General features: G+C 37.2%; 1 protein-coding gene across 1 annotated transcript in view; it reads right to left on the reverse strand.

The window, feature by feature from the left end:
* The window catches only part of TENM1 (teneurin transmembrane protein 1), an 840,514-nt gene that overhangs the window by 396,433 nt on the left and 418,093 nt on the right, over positions 1-25,988 (reverse strand). The window lies entirely within an intron of this gene.

A 25,988-nucleotide genomic window follows, 5' to 3' on the forward strand; every position in this document is an offset into this window, starting at 1 on the left:
TTAATGGAGTGTGTTTGCCTTTTTTTTTTTTTTTTTTAAAACGTAATCGCACAGCTACAGAACTACCAGAGTAATTCAGTACTGTTTACAACTGAAAATCTCCCACCATTTTAATATCAAGTTCTACTCACAAAAATTGTTACTTACGGATTTTGAACTTAATATGAGATGTCCTTTGATATAATCACATATCAGTGTTACACTAGGCATCAACTTACACCTGAATTTCAAATCTTAAGTGATAAGCGCTTTACAATGTTCGGCAAAACTTATCTCCTTTCAGAATTTATTTTACTTTTATAAACATGAAGTTTGAAATCCACCATGAAAGTAAGGGAAAAAATGGCCTTCATAGCAGAATTTGGGATCATTCTCTCCTCCTCCCTCCCCTAGTTTCCATTAATTTTGCCCTGATATCCTGCAGCAATACTGTCAGGAAACTAAAGACAAAGCAATAAGGCTCCGTTACTGCTACACACACTCAGAGAAATTTCATCAAGTCAGAGACCAAGTCAAAGGTAGTTAAATATTCTACTTTTTTCTCTCCTTTATTACTGTTTTTTTCAAACTAATTAGTAACGCAACCAGTACCATCAACTTTGTAGTGAGACGAACAAATAAAGAGCTCTTATCAGAAAACCGTTGATATTTAATACATGATATATACATAGAGAAAGGAAAGCTACAGGTTGAAAGCTTCTTTAATTTATTTGCTTCATTCAATGAGCAACTTACTTATTAGAAATTTTGGGCAAAAATATTTATTGAAAACCCAAGTCCAGATGTAAGGCCTTAAAATAGTGAAATTCTAAAAGAAAAATATACATACATTCATTATGAGAGCCAACTATATTTTAGCAATGAAGTAAAACATTTGTTCTAAGCACCGCTGAATAAATTAGGTTTTTAAAGGAATCTTCAGAAGTGAATCCACATCACAAAAAAGAATCATTCTGTCTATAGGATATTATACCCATATCTTAAAATCTCACCACTTTTAATTATTTGCCATTTACATTTATACTAAGAAAATATTGGAAGATCACAAACACATTTCAGGTCCTATTGTATGAAACTGTAGTCCATTATGGACCACTCCCTCTGAAGAATTTCCTATTTAGCCTAAGATATAGCAAGAAAAAATGAAGATGGTAAGGTTGTAAAAGAACACAACCGTACTGTTGTATAGTACCATTAAGTTACCGAACCTGGCTATTTCTGGAATGGAATAATATAAAGCAATTTTTTCTCTCTATTTTTTACTGCAATAAAGAACATACTGAATACACATTACTAAAACCTGCTAGATTGTTTCACGTTATAAGAAAGCTTTATCACAAAGTAATTAAGAGTGTCTAATAAAAAAATATCACTCAGAAATCACGCATAGCTTCTATCCTAGCAAAGCCCGGCTCACAACTCTAGGACTGCATCATCTCCTGGCTGTTCTGTAATTTACATAAACACAAAACACATAAAACTGTCCCAACTACTTTTCCAAATACACGTCTGAACAATTGACATCAGTAATCACAAAAGCAGAAAAGGCTACAGTAAAAGCCGGTGATATGTTCAATCAGGAAGCGAATTTTCATTCATTTGCATATAATTTTCACATTTAATGTTCTACAGAGTTCACCTTTTGATAGTGTAAAATCACTTCATATTTTTTTGAAACCTGACAAGGAAATAACTCAAAGGAAACTTTTTCTATAGCATTTCATTAAGAAATGCAGTTCCAGAAATCAAATAGATGACATTGCCTCCCATCCCCCAATTTTCATGTTTGCTAATTTTGGCAGAGTTTTCCATATCTGCACAGGAAAACCACGTAGCCCAGAATTTCTAGGTTCCCTGTGAGACATTAAAATTCAGCTAAAGACTGCAATAAAAACTAATCTTGTACCTTAGACTAACATCTTAAAGATATTGCCTTTCCTACCTCTATCCTGCTCCAACTTTCATATTACAGTTCTTTAAGTATAAAGAGAATAATTCAACTTAGAATTTCTTAGCATCAAATTTAAGTCCAGCTATTAGCAAAGGAAAGCACTTGCATAACACGCTTATCAAGATTAAAAAGTACCTATTTCTGAACGTAGAAATCACAACTTTATGAGGCTTCTCAAGCTAAAATTTGTTTCACTCACAGGGAATCAGGACCCGCTCCTGCTTCCTCTGCTGCTAACTGGAAGCAGCAAGATAGTTCTGGTAGGCAAAACACAAAGTTTCTTCTCCTAGAACACATATAGATAAATGTAAAGGAACCTCAACTGACTTTGCTCAGGCACTTCTCATCACTGAATGATGATTTGCAGTCATTCAGCACAGCTGATCTCTTCAGGAAGTCAGCAGTGTCTCTTCCACAGAACACGGCTCCAAATACAAAATAATATTTGTGAGCTTGGAATTTACTGGTATCACGTAGTAACATTTTTTCTATGAGAGTTTGTTGGATGCACAAGCAATAATGGACTTATATTGTTTGGGTAGATGTGAAACACTAAGAGGCAGGATCTCTCGTTTCAAACAAAAGTTCCTCTATTTGACAAGACAGCAAAATAATTTCACTGAAAAAACCCCGTGTATGGAACCATTTTAGTTTAATAAATCCATCACACATCAATAGAATTAGCATACACACATCATCCTGTATAAAAATCACTATCAAGTGACACAGTACAGACTTCTAAACACATTTTTTGAGTTTAACATCAGTGCAGCTGAATGCCAGTTTACAGGTTTAGATCCATGCATACATGCATGAGGTACAGACTCAGAACTCTGCACACAACATCCCCCCCTCCCTATTGTAACATATATGCAGTGGCTATAAACTGCCTTTGGGGATTAATGTTATCTCTGACTTTTTCTTGGCTGATGAGTAGAATATGAGAGGGCAGAACTAAAGTGCCTCTGGCCAAGCCTATGCCCACTGGTAGCTGGCAGCTCCAAGAGGAGTGTTTCAGCCAGAAAGTAAAATCTACACCCCACCTACCCCACCCCAAGTTGTCCGAAAACCCAAGGAATAAAAATTTGCCTTATATTTCCCTCTCTATTCCCTTTATATACAATAACATGACAAAGTAGAGAGACCTAATCCAATAACATGACCTAACCAGAAATCTCTGACTTAGAGAATACCAGGTTGGAAGGGACCTCAAGGATCATCTGGTCCAACCTTTCTCGGCAAAAGCACGGTCTAGAGAAGATGGCCCAGCACCCTGTCCAGCTGAGTCTTAAAACTGTCCAGTGTTGGGGAAAACGCAGGAAAAGAACTGAACTGAAAACTAATGTATCAGATAATGGAGATAACCTGTCCTTAGATTTATTATTTGGCTTTGCGGGGTTTTTTTAGTTATTACTGATTTCTAGTCTTTGATGGTGCAAGGATACCGGTTTTCTCAGGATACGTAATTATAATAGCATCAAAAAAATAGTAAAGAGTGTACTATATTGCCTTATCCTGCCTTGAGCATAATGAGAAAGCCTATTTTAAACAGTGCAGGAGCCAATAAAGAAATTAGTGGTAAACTTATTTTTAGTAGCAATATTAGCAGTCACTGGAATGCATAATCTATTTTCCTCTGGTTTTAACAGTTAACTAAAATTCATAAGCATTCTAAAAATCAAAACCACAGCTTATTCAATTAAACTGTACACATAAAAAATATTCATCAGCTGTCGACAGCATGAATTTAGATTGGAAGCAGAATAAATGCAGTATTTCAGATGCTGGCAGGCAGTTCTTTGTACGCATGAGGGCAAGCAGCACACTAACAAGTATTTCAATTTTAGCTACTAGATTTGAGTGAAACCCAAGTAGCTGAGGGAATCCGTTACACATGAATAGGCCCATTGCAGTTCAGGAGAAGTCAGTGACATATGTACTCCTCAGTTACTAGGAGAGTAACTTTGATGAGGACAGGTAACAGGAAGGTTGGTTTCCATGTAGGAAACTGAAATAACGTATTGCCCTGTCCTTTGATACAAGGAGACGGAAGCACACGACAGGTTTTTGGTTTAAAAGAAGAAAAAAAAAGACGCAAAATCTTGTTTTGTTTCTATGAATTTTTCCATCATATTAAAAAAAGGACATGAGAGCATGGCATGCAAGAGACTTAAAGTCAAACTCTGGAATGCAAACTAGGAACTCTCACAAACTCAAAGTATATGGGTATGTTTTTATAAGGTCTCATAGTTAGGTCTATGAACCACACCTGCGAGGTCCTTCCGTCAAGTCACTGTCTCCCTATCCCCAGGCTCTGATATTTCGCATGGCAATCTGAAACAGTGCTCGACAAACTCGCTTTGCTTGACAGGTGTAATAGCAGAGCTGAGCAAATTTAAAATATGCACTAGTAAGATCTAGTATCAGACAACTATTAGAAAATTATATACTTCTGCTCTGTTACATATAATGAATGCTCAGTAAAAGTCAATGCAGGGTTTGTTATGTTTTGTTCTTATAATGACAGAGAAAGAGAGACACGAACCTGACAGAAAAGCACATTGTATATTTGCCAGTTGTCAGAGCAAACAGTTTGGCCAGCTTTCTTAAGTATTTGTTAGTCAGCTACTGGTTAGCGAATAAAGTCACCTGCTGATTAAATTTGGATTTAGATAAATTTGTTAAATATGTTTTAGATGATTAAGGAGCTGCCTGGATGACAAAAATGGATTTTGATTAGCACAGTACTAGCAGCTGGCTACATTTTAGAAGTAGTATAAGGAGTATAAAGTATAGGCTAGATTTGAAGAAAGAACTATTCCTCTTGCTTTTTTCTTTCAAATTGGCTGGAAAAGAAATCAGAGGGGAGGTCTGTGGCACATCACACGCTTTTGATGCAAGTATTCAAGGATTTATTTTCACAGAAAGCTGGTGATAGATTAGAAATGTAAGTAAATTTATATTTCTAAATTTAGTTTTTTAGTTTGTGGGTAATTAAACAAGATTTTTAATTTTTAAAAAAATATGATTATTTTCTAATGAAAGGAAAGGCAATTTATTTCTCTGTGTCTAGCCCTTTCCTGTGCTGTTGTAGTGGGGGGAGCTGTATCTACTTCCCTAAAACACTTGATATATTTATACCAACATCAGTGATAATTCATCAGCAACTTTGTTCTTTCCTTCCATGTCTGCAGAAACTTCTTGAAAAGTCTGAGTAGTATAATTACAGTATTGTTCCTTGCCATGATATATTCTATGTTCTTTTAATAGTAGAACTAGAATATGCAGTTAAAAAACTTGATTGTAAAAATGTCAGTTTTATTACAGAACATCTTTCACGTGATTGTGAAAGGGTTGATTATTTCTGTTTTTTATCCAAAGACCTGTCTGGTGCCTTTTATGTGAGAATATAAATATATTTAATGTATTTAATCTCATAGTAGTCCTCAAGGTAACAAAGAATTAACTCTATTTCATGGATGGCAAGCCAAAGTACAGAAGTGATAACACCAATTTGGTCCAGGTTCCCACAGAAAACCAATGGCATGGTAGAGACCTGAACTCAGTCTCGCAAAGTCCTAGCCTAATGCGCTGACCACATTTTTGCCTTTTGGACACCAGAATAACAAAAAGGCATTAGAAAGAAAGCAATATAAAATGTTTTATAAAGTTCTTTCAGGAAAAGTACATTGTATTTTGAAAGAGGATGTGTTTTACTACTTTTCTTATAAAGGTGACGCTTTTAAATTTCCTTCAGTTGTGGATATTATTTTAAAAAATGTATTATTATCAGTTGAAGAGCATGTCATTTTTGGTCACACTGACTTCGCCACAGAAAAATCACTAGAAAGCTCTAAGACAGCTTCAAGGTTATCTTCTTTAATTTTCCTGGCTAAGAGGACTTCAGCCCCTCTGTCAACACAGCCTGCTGAAGTGTGTGTGCTATGAGTCACATGAAGGACCATCTTCCCTCCCTGCCCCTGCCTTGCAAGTGCGTGCTCTTGGTGCATCAGTCTCTCAGCACCACGGATTCGTGGGCCTGAGAAGAAGAGAATCACCAAACCAACGTTATGAAACGCATGTAAGAACTGTCTTTCTCTTACTTTTTGAGCAGCTCTTAGGAAAGCACAACCAGTCCAACAGCATGTTACGGTTGGGAGCAACAGCTCTGAGGCGAGATACGGCTAACCGCTCAATGGCAACAGGAGCTGGGCAGTGTAAGGCAGCAGAAGTTGCCCGCGCCAGTGAAGAGGGAAGCTTCCAAGCCCTATATTTCCTTTTCACATCTAGCAAATCTCTTCTGAGCGTGTGCAGAAGCTTTTCAAAGGCTTAGTATTTCACCAGATATGGATGGATTTTCATAGAAATGGCAAAACTCATATTTCTGACACAAAGATTTCCCTCCTCCTGCCAAATTTCAAGCCTCTGCTTTGTAAAATGTAAATCAAAGTTGAGTCAGACGTTCCATTTTCAGAATCTCTTTGAATTTGCCTTGACAGTTTCCTACTCTTTAATGAAATAAAAATGAATCATCTGAGAACTCCTGACCTATACTGCAAGTTTGTTTTGGTTATTAGCTGTTTTTAAGATAACTGGTTTTTGTTTTCTTCATGTAGCCAGTCTGTCAAAATTAAGACACCATTTTTCCAGTTGTATTAATGCAAATATCTCTTGGAGAAGAACATTTAGAAACAGGAAAAAAGAAACCATCCTACGGCTTTTGTGACAGGCTGCTTTCACAATACATTTTTGAGCAAATTAAAAGTCAAATCTTTAAGAAAAAAACCTTCATTTACAAAAAGGCATATTTATGAAAGCACAGACACTCTAAGAAGATTAAATCAAGTGTACGTTCATTATAGATAAAGAAAATCTGCCCATACCTCCATTGAGAAATTAATTCAGAAGGCAAGAGAAAGGGACAGGATGCAAAGTCTCTTTGCCTTTGAAATCAAGCATTTGGCATAAATGGGATTGCAAAAGAAAGAGGATGTAAGGGAAAAAACATTCAAGAAATATTAACAAGTGGAAGTATACAAATAGATATAAGATAACTGAATAGATAGAGATACTGAAACATTTACTGAGATGTTCACTCAAGGGAAAAAAAATTATTTGGGATAGAAAATAGCAAAATAATTTTCTGTGTTTTTATATTGTATCAGTATTAACTCACATGAATTAAAAATGCTACTAAAAGGGAACAGTTAATTGAATAAAACAATGCTGTTTATTTCCACTTCACATTATAGCGGCATGCTCTCTTTGGCTGTAGGGAAAATATTGAAGAGTCCAACTTTCTTCTAGGTTTGGGAATACGATCAAACAATAAACAAGTATTCTTCTAGCACTCTGTGCTTTTCAAACTACTGAACAACATTAATATTTAATGCATGAAATGGATAGATATTGTTAGGGATCCAAGACAGGTAGAGGTTATGTTATTTGCTAAAGACCACATAGTAATTTGGAAGCAAATCTAAGCTGCAAATTTGTATATTATGTCCTTCGTTTGGTTTTTTGTATGTGTGTGTGTTTTGTTTGTTTGTTTTTTAATTAGTATTTGTATATTTTAAATTAAGTTTTATATTTTAGTTCTTGGGGTAGGTCAACTAATTTTCCCTTGGCCTTTAATGTAAATCTACTGTAGAGGTATTTGTAAAGAAATTTTCTACTAGACATCAACCCGAGACTGTTGAATCTTACTCCTTCTGTCATGTATCGTCCTTCAGCATAAACCTCAACCTCCCTGCTCTTCTCCTTCCTTTTCTTCCCTTCTCTTCTCTTCTCTTCCATTTCAAAAACAGGAAAGATAATTGAAAATACTTTATATTCTTTTCCCCCTTCTTTTCATACCAACGTATTTACCCTGTCAATATCCTTCTACACTGTATTTGCTTCCATAATAATAATAATTTCATTCTCTTATCCTGCTATAGTTAAGTACTTTTGAGGCTAATCTAGCTCCTATTAAAGTTAATGGATGCCTTGCCATTAACTTCGATGGAGGAAAGATTAGCCTCTAACCTCTCTACCCTGTTTAGTTCTTTCAGGAGAGAATTCAACTCCACTCTTTATTCCTTATTTGTATAGCTATTACATACATATGGTATATTCCCTCCGTTTCCTTTCCAAGTGCTCTCCTGGTTTCTTTCTCCATATTATAAATCTTTCTGGTTTTAAAATTTTTTTCTGTATTTCAAAATGCGTATGTGAAAACATGTAAACCTGTTCGTGCCACAGTTGTTCATTTCTCCGTGGTCACATATGGACATAGAGAAACTTCTCTGCTAATGCAAGACAGCTCTATAAACTTCTAGGGAATTGCACAGGTACAACCAAGGGCAAAATTCTAGGCTTTAACGGAGCTGGAAGCCACAGTAGAGTAGTTTATGGCAAATAGAGCATAGTAAGAGATAACATTACAGTTCAGCTTCCCTATCTCTTATTGTATGTATCCACAGCAATTAGTATCACAGCTGTCAGATAGAATTGGCCTGGATAAATAATTGTCCCCAATAAATAATCACAGTGGCACGTTCATGCTGCTTCACTCTGTCAGTATATCATACATACATAAACTTCTTTTAGCAGGTACTTTAGGGACAGTCTTAGGAATGTGCCAAAGGCATCAGGGCTGATCTTGCTGATGTGTAGCACTGACTACAGTGGGCTGAATTCATGTAAGTAAAGTCACTTGAGAGTGTGTTTGGAAGATCTGGCACTAAAGGTGCTTTCAACATACTAGCAGAGTAAAACAAAACTAAAAATATTAAAACAAAATAATAGATTACAGTAGAATCACTCATGTATGTAAATACATTTTTGCAGCTGTAGGTTTTATTATTTCCAGGTGTAGAGGAGCAATGCTGACCACTGAGCAGAACTGGACACAATTAAATAAGAATATTTTAAAAATGAACCAAAGTAAGATGGGATGTTTAAGTGTAGGATTTGCTTTCTTAATGCACTACCGGGATTTCAGAGACTTTTCACGATAGTTATTTACTATACTGAGCATGTCGTGTGTGATGCAATATCTACTCTAGCGGTAGTAGTAGGATTTCTAACTGAACACTCAGGTTTCTTATCACTTTTATCCTTATATAGCATTTAAGTATCCATAGTCATTCAACAAAGTAAAATTAATTTTTCTTCGCTTTAAGACAACAATAACAATCAGGAAAAATTTTCCCGTGTAACTACAAGTATTATCTTTTGTTTATGTGAGCAGAAGTGAAGTTAAAGTAGTTACAATTTGCTATTGCTTCTGTTCCTTTTTCTCTTTCATCTGTTGGCATGTCTACATCATAGAACCCATCACGCAGATGTGTGAGTTAGCTTGGCCTAAACTTGTCCATGTTTCCAGATCAGTATGCAGCAGTGCAATACCATATAGATACATTTTTGGGGTCTAAAAAGGCATAGGCACTTAGTTCAGGAGCCCCACCACACTAATTCTGATGCCAGAGCTGCCTGAGAGGTTGAGAGGTCAGGCATTTTTGCATGATGATGATATGTATGATGTGTTTGTGTCATTCATAACACAGGAAAATTCTGAAAGTTAAAATTTAAGCTCATATTCACATCGCTTTTCATCTGGAGTCCCCTATTCTTGAATATAAAAGTCCCTATGGAGATTAGCATTAAATAGTCAAAACAAAGTGAGCTACTGGGTGAGCTGGCTGGGGAATGAAATAAGGGTTGAGGAGGGAGGAAGGCAGGCCTGGCATTACCTCCTTGATGAGCCAGTACTTTTGCAAATACACAGCTGAAGAAACCAAGACACCAAAATTTGAGCATGATAACCAACACTGGGTAATCCACTATGAAAAGTAGCTAGATAGTAGCTCTATAATACTGTTTAAATTGATCTGCAGATGTCCCTCTGCAGTTGGAAGTCTTTGCCTTTGGTCTTCAACTAGATATTATTTCCTTGGAAAATTAGTAGCTGTAGAATCATCCATCTCTTTCTGTTGAACAGGTCTATTTATAATTACAAACTCATGGTCTTTTCTGGATGAAATATTCATGTAAACTCAACTGCCAAGCTGCACTTATGGCATAGTAAACTGCAAAACATTACCATATTAAAAGCAATTCAGCAACATGCTTCATGCCAACTTAATAAAAATGTCATTTTAAATATTGTTTAGGAGCACTAGTCTATTTTACAATGCAGGATCCCAAAATGTATTCAGGAGACAGTATATCTTGAGAAAATGAAATCAAAGAAAGAGGCAAAGGACTGAACCCAGGTAAATAATTTTCAGGTACTGGCGAAATGTTTTGTTTAGTGAAAAGTATCTATTTTTTCCAATGGTTTCCTAAGACCTACTATAGATATTCTACACTTTTGTATGTTAGGCAAACTTATAACTAGTCGTTAGACATAGAAGTAAATAAAGATAACTGAAGATTATTTAGATGGCACTTGAAAAGAAACGCTTATAATAATATTTGCAAATTTATATGTATGTATACTGACTTCAAAGATTTGTAAAGATTGTAGAAATGTTTTAGATCTGGTAATTACTCAAACTGAAAAGCATTGAGTATTTTTAATTAAAGAAGTAGTATGTAAAATTAAAGAAGTATGTACGTAACAATAAAGATCATTTGCACGGTGCAAAAGGATTCAAAGACTTACATGGTCACATATCAAGCTTCATTAATGCAATGTTCACAAGTAGCATCTTATATTTATTCCTATTCTGAGCAGGAGTACTAATTGTTAATGGCAGTAACCTGAAATCAGAAATTCTGAAAATGAAGATTGAACTGTCAGACTGAATAGTGGAAAAAAAGGGCTTTAACTCAGAAATTACTTTTCAAGTAATAAAGGGTTATCCTGTTGTTATGAAAAATAGGGCAAATTTGAACCAAATCAGAATGATTTTTCCTGCCACCAAAATAAAAAGATTTAAAAAAAAAATCCAGATTATATGAAATATTTCTGACTGTTAACAAAAACGAAAGCAAAAGCAGTTCAAATGAACGTAAATCACAATTTACAACATGAAAGTAAAAATAGTGGCCCTGGGACTTACTTAACTTAGTAGCTTGTGGATATGGTCCCAGTCTCTGCTTTATTAAATATTTAAGTATTTTGTACAACATAGAACAGTACAAACAGTGGAGACTGAAAGCAACTTGATGTGAATCACTCTGCGTATTCTCAAGGAACAGTCTATATTCAGGTTCTCCTATGAGGTTGCTGCTGAAAACTTGAATACTCTTTGGCAGAAGAGGGAACTGAATGTGCCTTTCACCTCCAGGCTAAGTAAACGCTGAGTTGTTCTGCAAACTACCTGGGTTTCTGCAAAAACCTGCTGGTTTTGTCAATACTCACCCTGTTCACACCACACAGCCCACCAAAATAATCTTTTCAGCCACAGATACTGTGCTATTTATTTTGCCTTTGTCATCCTCATTCAATGTGCGTCCCCAAGATCAAATTTTGCTTTCTTTATGTCACTGTAACACAAGTGACATCCTTAGAGCTTGCATAGATTTATGCAGATGTTAACAAAACTGAAGATAATCTTTGTCCATCTTGATGAATGGTTCTCTCCCATAAAAAGAAAAATCTACAGGATAGTTGAAGAAGGAGGAAAAGAAGAAAAAAATCCTCTTTCCTCAATTATCCCATATTTTTCCAATGGGAATGTGAATGAAGTGGTGTGTAGGGGGAAATAAAGCCAAAAAAGTAAAGGAAACAAAGAAATTACTAAGTCCAAGAAGCTTACTATAGGAACGTGTTCTGCTCATAGGCTCCAGCAGTTCTGTGCTTATTTTTTAAATAATTTTCTTTCAAAGTCAGCGAGAGCTCTACTCCCTGCTTATTTGTTAGCAGGGTAATTATTTGTCCACAGGGAAGCCTTTCCTGCTCAGGGTGGTGCGGATGGCATGCAATGTGTGCTGACATACATTTGCCAATATTCTAATATTATTTTTATAATTGCTATGTTCTAACAGGTTTTATCTGTAGGAATTTTATTTTAAAATGTTTAAGTTCTTCAGCTCTAGTGGATAATTTCTGGATGGGAAGAACTTCAGATGGATGATAGAAACTCTCAATTTTTAATAGTTAACACACCTTCCTGATTTATGACAAGCAGACCAATAACTCCATCTTTTCTTTTCTTTCTTCCTAAGAAAAAGATACTAATTGCCAAAGTGAGGCTTTACTACTGAAATTTTACTGTATAACAAAATAATATTTTCTACACTAATATTTTGTAAATAAAACACTTTCTAGTTTAATTACTTTAAATTATTTACTACCATTGCAGCATTCAGCAACGCACAATGGCTTTCTCTGCAGCAATCACTGAAATTGCTGCATAGAGGTTCCTTGACAGCAGAAAGGGTTTACTACAATTATAAAGTAACTCCAAGGATTTCAGCGTATTGCAGAGTGCTGTAGAATTTCTTTGAGACAAATGCGATGCAAAACGTATACAGTTGTGTGGTACTGATTGAATGCCTTTTCAGATACGCCAACAACATTACAGTACTTAATCAATAGAGAGAGATTATATTGGCCATAAAATCCAAAGAGCATGGTGTTCTAACTAGATCCACACAATATGTTTACTCCCAAAAAGGAAAAATATATTTATTCTTGGTACTCCACATTACGGAGAGGAAGAACGATTCGCAATTACTATTAGACATTTGAACCATTTCAATTTAACTCTGGAATATAAGAACTAGGTAACAGTATCAGTGTATGTAGGAAGGGGGGGGCATAAGCAGGCTAGGTTAATGCATACTGTAAGGTATTTATATACATACGTGTGTGTGCAGGTGTGTGTCTATTAATCTATGAAATTTGTTTACAATTATGATTCCATGTAGATTCAAATTTTTCAAAATAATTTTCACACTAAACTCACAACAGCATTCTATTAAATGCCTATAAAAATCTCAGTCCAGATAACAGTGATTAAACTATGAATTAGATTACAAGCGTAGATGTATTGGGTTTGCATGGCAAGGTTTTGGTAGCAGGGGGGCTGCAAGGGTGGCTTCTGTGAGAAGCTGCCAGAAGCTTCCCCCATGTCCAATACAGCCAATGCCAGCCGGCTCCAAGACGGACCTGTCGCTGGCCAAGGCCGAGCCCATCAGCAACAGTGGTAGCGCCTCTGGGATAACAGGTTTAAGAAGGGGAAAGTTACTGCGCAGCAGCAATTGTAGCTGGAGAGAGGAGTGAGAAGATGTGAGAGGAACAACTCTGCAGACACTGCAGTCAGTGAAGAAGGAGGGGGAGGAGGTGCTCCAGGCACCAGAGCAGAGATTCCCCTGCAGCCCGTGGTGAAGACCATGGTGAGGCAGGCTGTCCCCCTGCAGCCCATGGAGGTCCACGGGGGAGCAGATCTCCACCTGCAGCCCGTGGAGGACCCCACGCCGGAGCAGGGGGATGAGCCCGAAGGAGGCTGTGAGCCCGTGGGAAGCCCGCGCTGGAGCAGGCTCCTGGCAGGAGCTGTGGCCCCGTGGAGAGAGGAGCCCAGGCTGGAGCAGGTTTGCTGGCAGGGCTTGTGACCCCGCGGGGGACCCACGCTGGAGCAGTCTGTTCCTGAAGGACTGCACCCCATGGAAGGGACTCACACTGGGGCAGTTCGTGAAGAACTGCAGCCCGTGGGAAGGACTCATGTTGGAGAAGTTCGTGGAGGACTGTCTGCCGTGGGAGGGACCCCACGCTGGAGCAGGGGAAGAGTGTGAGGAGTCCTCCCCCTGAGGAGGAAGGAGCGGCAGAGACAAGGTGTGATGAACTGACGGCAACCCCCATTCCCCGTCCTCCTGTGCTGCTGAGGGGGAGGAGGCAGAGAAAATTCGGGAGTAAAGTTAAGCCCGGGAAGAAGGGAGGAGTGGGGGGAAGGTGTTTTTAAGATTTGGTTTTATTTCTCATTATGCTGCTCTGATTTGATTGGCAATAAATTAAATTAATTTTTCCCCAAGTTAAGTCTGTTTTGCCTGTGATGGTAATTGGCTAGTGATCTCTCCCTGTCCTTATCTCAATCCAGGAGCCTTTCGTTATATTTTCTGTCCCCTGTCCAGCTGAGGAGGGGAGTGATAGAGCGGCTTTGGTGGGCACCTGGTGTCCAGCCACGGTCAACCCAGAACACAAAGTAACAAAAGACTGCAATGTCTAATTGAAATTTACCAATAGTATTTTTTTTACAGGTTGTCCAACGTAGTCACTGCATACATTTGAACGCAGAAATGCAGTAGCAATAACATTTTTTTTAGGTCAAGATCATAGTGTCCAATATTGAACTCAGAAGCAGATTACTGCCCATCCTCACTATAATATATGTAATGTATACCACTCATGGTATACCATTATCCTCTTTGCATCCTTTACTCTGGCTGCTCAGTAGAGGAGCTAGTTCTGCTGTGAACGACTGCTGACGATACTAATAGTCAGCATCAGCAGGTGTTGCATCAAGCTGCTCTGATTCAATCCAGAGTTTTATAAAAAAATTATGTGATTTTCACAGGCATCAAAAAATCAGCTTAAATCCTCATTAACTTGTTAAGGAGACAAATATGCGTCGGCTTTACTTGGGCCATAATGGTTGAAGCTGTTCACACTTTGAGCTCTGGAAAGATGACTTTGGTGATGATGCACTTTCCGTTGGAAGGGTTCAAAAGGATTTAAGAGGAAATTATGGCTGGATACCTTGTTGAGTTTCATATAATTTTCAAGAATATGCAAGGACCAAAGCCTAATGAGGTCAACATAAAAATTGTTGTTCACTTCATTGGGTTTTGAACCAGGCTTCAGTAACTTATTTTTATAAAATGTCATATCACACTGAATGTGTAAGTCTTTAACAAGACAATAGGGAAAACTCCATTATTAAAAGTACAATCTTTCAAATAAAATGATGAAATTATTTCCTTTTTGCTAATCTTTACTGTTCATTTTAGAAGGACTGGTAATAGCTTCTTTGAGTTTATCAACATTATTATGACTCCAAGGAACTGAGTATGCTTTTGAACACAAATTGTCCTGTGTATACTCACTACAGGTTCTTGATTATTGTGTTAGTAAAAAATGTTAGCTAACACAGTTTGAAAATAAACTTATGTGCTTGCTGTAGACATGACCCAAATGAAATGTCTACAACTTTGTAGAAACTTCTAGCTGGTGAATACATAATTTCTATACGGTTTTCTGAACATACCTGTGTTATTGTGAAAAAACCCCCACATCTGTTCTCACTGAATTTGGCTTCAAAATGGTAGACAGGCAAACATACAAACCCCAGGTGTGCAAACCCTGCAGGGTTCCACACTGCAGTGCAAATGGAGGTAACGCCAGCGGTAGTACCTTCTGGGGACTTCAACGTAAATTTTATTTCTTTTCTTGTTTTCTTGGGTGTTTGGTTGTGGGGGGGTTTTTTTGACATTACAAAAATAAATACTGCAGCTCTAGATGCCTATTCACCAGAGTAGAGTATTTTGGCAAATAAGCTCCCGAAACTCATCAGCCTCCCGACTTTCCCACAGAAAGCTCACATTTTACCTGGGGCCTGACTGCACGATGCAGACTAAGTCTAACATAATGATAAGAATAAATCTAAATAGCGCCTTCCAAATCACTAGACCTTTGGGAAATTCACACTTCTCCTCGTGTGAAAAAGCCAACAGACCCACTCAATAAAATGCTGCGTTACTGACAATACCAGTAAGTTGTTAAGTTCTCTTTCCATGCGTGACTCACAAGAGAAAGTCACTTGTCTACATACAGATAGAATATCATACTCTCCTCTGTTGTTACTGCTTGACTGTAATAGAGTCAGAGAATAATTTGTATCTTCCTGCTCAAAATTGATCTGTTTCTAATTTTAGTTGGGTTTTTTTTTCCATAACTGAGAAGAAAATCTGGTGCTGGTCATGATGTCAAAGTTGCTATATTGCCTAGTAAGGTCTTACAGGACTTGCACGTCCAAATTATCATCCAATAAAATTGCTCTGTAAAGTCTTAAAAGATTTGCTTCTATACGTGATAAAGTAACAACTCAAATAATAAGCAACAGACATATCTAAAAGCATATAAAATGATTATGTGCTCCACAAGGTCAGATGAACCCCAGGTATTCCTCTTCTAGAAATAAACTGCACAAATTACTGAAGTGTCAGAATTAGGCACCTAAAACTAGGAAACATCATGATTCAGATGGGCTACTTTCATATACCCAATTCAGTTCATAGTCTCCTTGTGATAAAGCCCCAAATTAATATTTCTGCAGAAAAAATGCCCTCAATCAGTGCAGAAGATGGGAACAAATCACTTGGTGATGCTTATTCAATATTATGTTTTTATCCCCACTGTTTACTGTATGGTGTCATGCCTTGTTTATTGTATGCTATTCAAACCCCGTAGACTAAATGATTAATTTCTTCAGAGCCTTTCTGTGACACTCATCAACGCAGTATTTAGGTCCTTCACAACACATTCATAACAACTATCTGAGATAAGTGCATATTGTTAGTCTTATTCTAAAGATAGCAGATGCAATGCCAGAAATCTAAAATCTGATTTAGTGTTATATTGTACTTTATATATCCAAGGCAGAGCAATTTACTTCAGTTGCAGCCATGCAGTCTCACCACTGGTATATATTACAATCCCAAGTCAGATATACAGAATATACACAGCTAAGGTAAACCCCTTATCAAGTGTGGGTTTAGTAACCAGCATAGCATTACTGTGTGTCAGGAGCATGAAGAAAACCAATTCTCCAGGTCACTAACCATGAGGACATCTTTTTTTCTTCCTGCAACACCCTGCCTCGTTCACTGAATCCTATTCAGCTGCTGAAATAAATGAGACAGGGGATCTAAACCGTTTTCTTTCTACAGAAGTTGCTGGGCCACAAACTGCTGGAGAATTGGAGAGTTTTCTAGATGAGCATCACTACATTCTCCTGTTCTGCTCTTGCCTAAGCATCCCCTGTAGGTAGTTACCTGTCACAGGATACTGGGATAGATCAGCCTTCTGCTTTGACCCAGAATGTATTTTCTTTTTTTTTCTTTCTTTCTTCAACAAAACCCCCTTAAATTCTCTTATTACATCTTTAAAACCATATACTTCCTTACAAGTGTTGGGATCCATCACATAGGTCCAAGTGCTGTAAACTGCTTTGTAGACCAGTTCTGGAAAAAGATCCAAAACTTCTGCCCTGGGTTTCAGATATTTACTGACAGCTGAAGAATAGGAAAATTCAGCTATTTCATCCACTCTGCTTAGGGGCTACGGAGGACACAGGAGGGAGAGTTTTCCTGCTCATGTGCTCCAACTCTCTTCTGGCAAAAACTACACAATCAAAAGTTGCAGTTGCAGGAAAAGTCTTGTTTGGCTCCAGGCAGATCATACCCACTGCGAATAAAACTTCTACAAAGTTTGCTGCAAAAATGAAATCTGAGAAAACGGAATTTACCAGAAGCTTTTATAGTGGATTTAATTTTCAGAGTTTCATATTAAATATTCAACAATAATACCCTGGATATAACAGCTACTCTTCCTCCTACCTACTTCTAGGAATATTTGAGGATGCCATTATGAGATGTCAGATCATCTTTTAGTTGAGCAAACCAATATATTTTCTCCTTGTCTCATTCTGGACATGTATAGTATTTTTGCTGACATTTTTTAAAGTACATTCAGACTGAGGCAGACAGTTTTCACACACAAATTCAGTGCGAGTAGTTAAAGAATGATACGGACATGTGAAAACTAGGTCTTACGATGAAGGTATTTAATGTTGATTTTGGGTGGTACTTCCTGCTCCACTTATAGAATAAGGATGCCCATACATTTGTCCATGCATTTGGCATCTCAGATTGTCACTAAATTATATTAAAGTGGATATCTAAATTCAAGTTTATCAATATCTAAATGGCTTCGTGGAGATCTGAAGAAAAAATAATATATAGCAAGTCCCAGTTGAAAATTCAGTTTAAGAAAAAAACTGGAATACCAAAAAATCTGAAAAGTAATAAAACTTTACTTAAAACAGAATGCTGAATATTTCAGAATAATTGGTGTAATGAATCAAAATTGGATGGAGGATATCACAACATCACAGATGAATATATAAACAAGAGCACGATGTGTGAAATTTGACTTCCGAAACTACAGGGGAAAGAAGAGAGGGAGAAAAGAGGAAAGGACAATTTTCAGGGCAGTTTGTTATTAAAAAACCCATGTCAGCTAACTTTTCTTGTCTCTTTGTTATATATTTAATGATTTACCTTTTTTTTAATAATTAAGTTAATAGAATCTGATTTTTTATTTTTTGTATTTGTTTTCTTTTTTCTTTTAAACAGAGCTTAAAGTTAGGCAAATATTATTCAGGAGCAATTTTGGTTTAATTGATCTTGGGATATAGGAACGAACTGGAGGATCTCTTGAGACCGCTCCCAGGTCTAATTGTCTATGATGAGTACCCAGAGACATCTGTAACTTGATGCATCTTATCAATCATAAAATAAAAAAATGTGCAGACTACATAGCGACCATTACAGCACTGTTTCTCGGCACACAGTCATTCCAGTACTGGTATGTTATTTAATTGTAATGTGATCCTCACTATAAAAGAAAAATGACACTCCGATGCATGAACTTTTTAAATTAAAGTGCAGGGACACAGTCTAGGAATCTCTTACTCCTCAAGCCTATTGCTTACTATTGCCAGTATTCCCACTGCAGACATCATTATCATGATACAAAGCACTAAATGTTTGAAGGATGGAGATTTCAATAAGTCACCATATGCCCAAATAAAGCATATAAGAAAAGCATAAGAAAGACAATATATCCTAAGTCTTACAACAAGCAGTAAACAACAGAATTTATGCAAAGATTAGAGTGCTGGCGAGAAAACTCATTCATTCTTTTTTATAATTCCATGCAGTTTCTCACACATTTCACGTTTCTTGTTGACACAAAGCATAGTATTGTTTTATCTCCTTGTCTACTCATTCTTTTATGATATAAAGCTTTCCCTGCCTCAGTAGTATCAGCTCAATCTATCACTTCACCCTAATGCTCTCATCAAAACCAGGCAGCCTCACTCCATTTCTCGTTTACAGTATGTCACTGATTCATGCATCTTAACCTTCCTTCAGAGCTCAGGGAGCGTTCCTATATCTGAGTAGGATTTTAGTCCTTTCAGTCATTACACAGAAGAACAATGCACACTGTGCAGATGCCACAAAAGAGATGCCAAACTGCGTGCCACTGATCTCACTTGCTTACTTTCCTGTTTCTTTACTGACTTTCTGTAATTGTCTCTGTCTGTAACATATTCCATGCTCTGCTTTCATAACCCTATTAATTAAGGCAAGCCCAACTTTAAGTACCCACTATGTATCTAGAACCAACAAAAGGTATGTGTGAAGTCTGAAAAGAAAATATTCAGGAATATGTTTCAATAAACCTCAGAAAGTCACATTGATAGCAAATGCCTACTCATCTATTCCCACTTTTGGGAAACTGAAATGAATTTTCATGCACACGTAGTTCACAGAGCAAGAAAAAACATAGCACTTAAGAAGTGTGTGTCTAATTAACATCAATGAACAGCTAATTACGAACAATAAACATCAGATGAAAAGAATCAGACTGCAAGAAGAAGTGGAGGATGCCAATTTGATCACATAAATCCTTGATCAAATATTTCAGGGCAGCTAACACTAACAGGAGCAAATTAACTATTTGCTGCAAAGTTTTCTCAGGTCTATACAGATTTCTTTCCTACAGCAGCATCTCACCCTAGCTCTGCATCTTACAAAGTAAGCAGACACAGGAAAAAAAAGGTTGGTCATTTAGGAGGAAAGGTTCTGTTTGTATCAAGATATCTATATGACAAACAAAAAGATAAAATAACTGGAAAAAACTGAACACACCTGAAACTTAAAAGACTAATATTGTTATAGATCTTACTGTGGTGTGCTGAAGTCTCTCCAAGCATTGTCTTATATCCCAGCTCAAACCCTCTGAAAATGTTTGGGGGTTTTTTTTGTTGTTGTTTTGTTTTATTTTTTCATTTCAGTGTTTCTTAGTATTTCCCAGAATACTTGAGAGGTATTCTCCAGACTACCTTTCTTTCAGGGTATCTGAAAACTGCTTCTTTTACCTTAAAGCAGCTGTGAAATAGCACACTTTAAACCTTATCCAAAAGTTTTGGAAGACTGAGATCACCACAAAGCAATGTTTCATTTTCATTTTGTCTTATTCCATTAAGGGATTGCTAAGGCAGTAAGCTACATGTAGCCAAATTGCTGGGGGGGTTCCAATTAAATTCAAATTTTTACCTCTTGTTATTACTTGTAAATGTCCTGTCTAACATTTAACAGTTAATAAGAACATCAGACAAAGCAAATGAAGAAATAAAGAAATGGTCAACACTTTGCTTGACTCAAGAATAGCAAAATCCTTCAGCCAAAATGCTCTTTAATACAATATTTGCAAATTATGACTATGTGCTATTCCATTATTCCTATATTTTTACCATGAGATAAATACTTCATATCTGTCAGCATGTTAGCTAATGTGCTTACCTGAGACATTAAAATACCATGATTACTTGAAAGAGAGAGAAAGCTACTTTTTCTTCTGTTAACATGCAATAAAAAACTGATAATGAAATCCTGATTATAATACAATCAAAGCATAGACATTTATGGTGTGTAAATGCTGGTGCTAGTTACAGAGTATACTAAATACATAACAATAGGGATGATGCCCACAACAATCCAGATATTTATAGAAAAAATACAAGCCAGTTTGGCACATATAAATAGACACGCTTTCGGCAGCTGAAAACCATAAACATTGCTGGAAGTAGCATCCCATGAGATTTTAAATAGCTGCTAAACTATTACTACAGGTCAAACACAAAGGCAATCAATTTGGAAGCTTTTCTGGTAGGACTGTTCAGCTTGAGGTTTGGGATCTCAAACAAGGATCTGCGCATTCCCCTCTGCCCCTAGGACAGTGCCGTGGGTTAGGCCCAGCTGGCAACTAAGGCCCATGCAGCCGCTCGCTCACTCCCCTCTGGTGGGATGGGGGAGAGAATAGAAGGGTAAAAGTGAGAAAACTCGTGGGTTGAGATAAAGACAGTTTAGTAGGTGAAGCAAAAGCTGTGCACGCAAGTAAAGCAAAGCAAGGAATTTGTTCACCACTTCCCATCGGCAGGCAGGTGTTCAGCCATCTCCAGGAAAGCAGGGCCTCATCACGCCTAACGGTTACTTGGGAAGACAAAATGCCATCGCTCCCAATGTACCCCCCTTCCTTTTTCTTCCCCCAGCTTTCTATGCTGAGCATGACGTCATATGGTATGGAATATCCCTTGGGTCAGCTGGGGTCAGCTGTCCCGGCTGTGTCCCCTCCGAGCTTCTCGTGCTCCCCCAGCCTGCTCGCTGGTGGGGTGGGGTGAGGAGCAGAAACGGCCTTGACTCTGTGTAAGCACTGCTCAGCAATAACCAAAACATCCCTGTATTATCAACACTGTTTCCAGCACAAATCCAAAACATAGCCCCATACCAGCTACTGTGAAGAAAATTAACTCTATCCTGGCCAAAACCAGCACAGACAGTTCTGCAATTGCCGGGTGGTGCCTCTCTCTCTGGGGTGCTTTGCGGTGGTGTGTCTGCAGGCCTCCCAAGTCAAGGCTCACTTCTGTTTTACGGGGAAAATGTACACATTCATGCGTAGGTATGTACACACACACGCTCCCACCCCCCACGAGGTGCAACTGAGTGGGACATAGTACTTTCACAGTTGTGTTTTTAATGCTCTGTGGCCCACAACTTCATCTGTTCTCCTCATAAATAGTATGTCACATATTCTATAGATAGCTCATATTAAAAACTTTTTATAATGTGCTTATAAATTACTAATACAATCCTTATTTCCTTTACCTGTCCTGTTCCTATGTATGCACACCTCAACAGAAGAAAAAAAATGAACCACAATTTAAAATTAAAAGCATCTATGTTTTATCTTAAATAGTTTTGCAGTCTTGTTGAGGATTTTGGTTTTTTAACATAATGCTTTTTTTCAAATCAGTATGTATAGTTTACCAGGATCAAAAACTATTGTGATGCTGACATGTATTGCTAAAATAAATATATTCATTGTTCTCCACTGAACAGCAGTATCTGAAACACCCAAAACTATCCAGACAACAGGAAATATCAATGGTAATACAGACTATAACATGAGGTAAATGTGAACTTTTAATTAGTTTCAACAATGTAAAAAAAAAAAAGTCAAAATCCCAGTTAGAAAGTATAAGAAATATTCATTTTATCCCTGGCCATTTGCAGGTTATTCTAACATGAATCTTTCTCAGCTCCACATGGTCACACTGCCTTACAGCAGTATGATGTATGCACACTTTTTCATTTTTTTATGTAAAAATTTGAAAATTTCATCTCGTATATTTTTTAGTTGTACATAGCAATTTTTTAAATATGCAGCATCTATTTAAAGGTGAGTATAATTGTTTAGAGTTGCTCAGGAGGAGATTAATTATTTGGCAGATTGAATTTAAGACTGCCAAAACTGCACAATAAGTGTAGTTGATCAGATGGATATCGATACTGGCTGCATTGTAAAAACAGGAAAGTTTTGGAAGTGTGAATTTCTATTTTATATACACAATTAGCTTTTGAAGGCACAACTATCCTGCTGCTCTCCTGTCCCCAGGATCTCCTTACATCCTGCTTCGTTTCAGCAACAAACTGAAAGTTAACTGCAAACAGAACCCAGATCAAAGTTACGTGCTAAATGTAACTATTTAGCATTTGGCTAAAATACTGAAAGATAACTCAGAAGATAATAAAACTGTACAATATTAAGTATAATTTTCTCTCTAGCTTTTGTCTCTTTATGTGAATGCTTAAGTATGTGTGTAAATACACAAAGGGTGCACAGAAAGTTCATCTGTGAATATCAGACTGCTCATGCCATAATTATATATATGCTCAATCCCTTCTTGTCAAATAAGAAACTTGACAAGCATCAGAAAAATTCATAGTGTCCTAGATATGCTAGACTGCTGTTTGGTTGCAGTGTGTTGCAGAAAGCCACCGTATATGCACCACAGAAATTACAGATGATATGTGCAGTGCCATAAGGCAACCACCAATCAATTGCAGGGACTTAGAAAAATCTTGCCCTTCTTATGCTATTGATAGATCCTGACCTTATCGCTCATTCTTAAGCTGTTTTAAAAAGGTTGCAGTAAAGAATTGGCACTCAGTCTAGAGGGTGGGTAGACGACAAGCTACTCAAGCAAACTGATAGCATGGGAGCCAAAATACAGAGATCAAAATCATAAACTGTTTCTTGAAAAATATCTACTTATTTAGTCATGTTAAATACAACCTTAAAGGCCTGTTTAACAAACTACAGCAAAGACTATTTTAGCTTGGAATGCAAAAATGTTGACTCTCTCCTGTGTTTGTGTTTTTATTTAATCTAAGGTTAGGCTTATACTGCTGTTACTGGTAGCGTTACTGCTTTTCACATGCTGTATTTAGTGAGAAAATAAAAAATCTCCACAACAACCAGAAGCCACTAACAATATATATTAAGTATTACTGAACTGCATAGCTCTCTGACTAGGTTTCAAATGGAGACCGACTTAAATGAACTTGCTGCTGGTCCTAGAAAGTATTGCACAGTAATTCTTGAGCAAGCACAGTGAAATCAAGCTACAGCAACACAATACATTGAGCAAAGCTTTCTCCTCTCTGAGCAGCAAATGGGTATGCAGCCTGTGTGGCACAGAGCACTGTGTCTCTCCGAGGAATTCTCATCTGCAATTTAATACTCTACGTATCATGGGAACCTGTATGTTATTAGACAGTAGTTACTATAATGTTTAAATTAATTCATGTAACGGTACAAGTTCCTGTGAGTGTAATTACATGCGTGTGGACAGTGTTTAGATGAATGAGTCCCATACCCATCCACAACACGACTGTAAATATCGAAGAGATTACAGGGAGTCACACATTAGAAGGCAAATGGCTTACCCACTCCCACCAATGCACCACTACAGCCTTTTACCTTCCCACTCCTCCACGTCAGCTAATGCTCTCAAAGACGATTCCCGGCAGTTAGCAGCCACAAACAAGCTCTGAAGGCTGTGCCGTGGTCTTAACAACAAGACCTAATCCTGCCTGGCAACCTCTGATAAATAAGTTGTTAGAAGCCATTCGAAGTTGGATCAATGCAAAGAAACATCACCCCAAAGAAATATGCACAGAAATTTTGCAAAGCAGGAAACTGCTGAGAGAGAAATGGCATTGTTAGCGTGTTACGGCATCCAAGCAGCTGCGCCTGGTCCTTGGCAACACCCGTGAAATGTCAATAGAGTTACTCCAAATGTTTCAAAGACTCTTAGTATTGCAAAAATAACTATGAATACTACCATCTAAAAATACAGAAGTAATTCGTGCTTGTTCCCCCTTCCTCCCCCCACCCTGGGCTCCTTAAGTTGCATTTACACTTTCAGTTTGTATTTTAGCATTTAGGATGCCAGATGAACCTTTGCTATGAAACGTTAACTTATCTATCCTTGTATAATTAATTGTATAGCTCAATTACTTGAAAAAATGAAAATTAGCAGACTCCTATTTGGACTATACAGCACACAATATGTACAAATCCTACAGATTTATCTTCCACTGTGCAATCCCTGGATCGGATCACAAAGTACATGTGACACATAGTTATCTTGAATTTGCTGGTTTTGTACTGGGTGGTGGTGGAATAAAAAATGTAAAGATTAAGGTAAATATTCACTTAGAAAAACTGTGAACTGAAGTGCCCGGCTCTGAGTCTGTTTAAAATAAGAAAAAGTCATGGTCAGGCGATCGCATAAATGAGCTAAAGATTGAATGATGTGAAAATCACTAAGATCTTTTTTCACTCCAGGCTTCCAAGTTTTGCTTGGAAATAAAATAGTGGAAGAAAAAAAAAAAAGGTAAAAAGTGAGATCAAAGTTTTTGTATCAAAATATGAATATTTTTTAAGATGTCATACATTCCTTTAAGATAGATTTCAAAATCCATCTACTTTCAGGTCTTTGCTTGATGACTGGAACATTTTAAAGAATTCTGAATTACACTGAAAATATTCTGCACAGCTCTAACCAGAATACTCATGAGTTCTGATTCTGTCTCTTCTATGACAGTTACTCCCTCTACAGCTTTTGGCAAGTGACTAAGGATGAAACTTTGCCTAGTAAAGTCAAAGGGTATTGCAGTGCTGCTTTAAATAAGGCCAACATTTCCTAATCTGATCATTCCCATCTATAGTAAGGCAATCAGAAATGTCTGAAGTGTAAGATCTTGTAGCATCATTTGTAATTGACATATAAAATCATATTCTAAAATGCAACATTTTCAGTCCTAAACTCCAGTTGCTCTAGTAAATAGGTACTTCATGATCATCAGAGAACACTAGTATTGTTCTTCTTAATTACATTTGCAAGTAATTAATGCCATTGCTCTATTCCTGGACTTGTAGTATTCCCTAGATGTTCCTATACTGAGTAAAATGGGAATACTGTGATAACGTAATCTAATCGCAAAGTCAAATTGTAAAGATTTTTAATAGCAACCACTCTATAGCACTTTTAATTTTCTGTCTGCTTCATGAGCATTAAATAATTATTTCTCACATTACCCATGTGAGTAGATTACACCACTTCTGCCTCTAAGCTTGGTAGCTTATTTTCTCACTCTACTGTAATGCTGAACATGTTACGCTTGAGAGGCATGTATTTCAGATGCAGAGGCTGACTACTAGTGTTTCAAATGAGTCCTGTTATTGAGTTGTATAGCATCTTTCTAGCATCATCCATGGAAATTTGTTACATGACCTAGCTGCAGTACCGATGCAGAGAAAGTTTGAATGAAGATCTTTTCAAATCAGCAGATGACAACTTAGGAAATAATCTGATGCCATCTGCTTTACTCTCTTTAAATTTTAGCAGTTCAC

This window comes from Gymnogyps californianus, chromosome 9, assembly GCF_018139145.2.
Source record: "Gymnogyps californianus isolate 813 chromosome 9, ASM1813914v2, whole genome shotgun sequence".
Taxonomy (NCBI): Eukaryota; Metazoa; Chordata; class Aves; order Accipitriformes; family Cathartidae; genus Gymnogyps; species Gymnogyps californianus.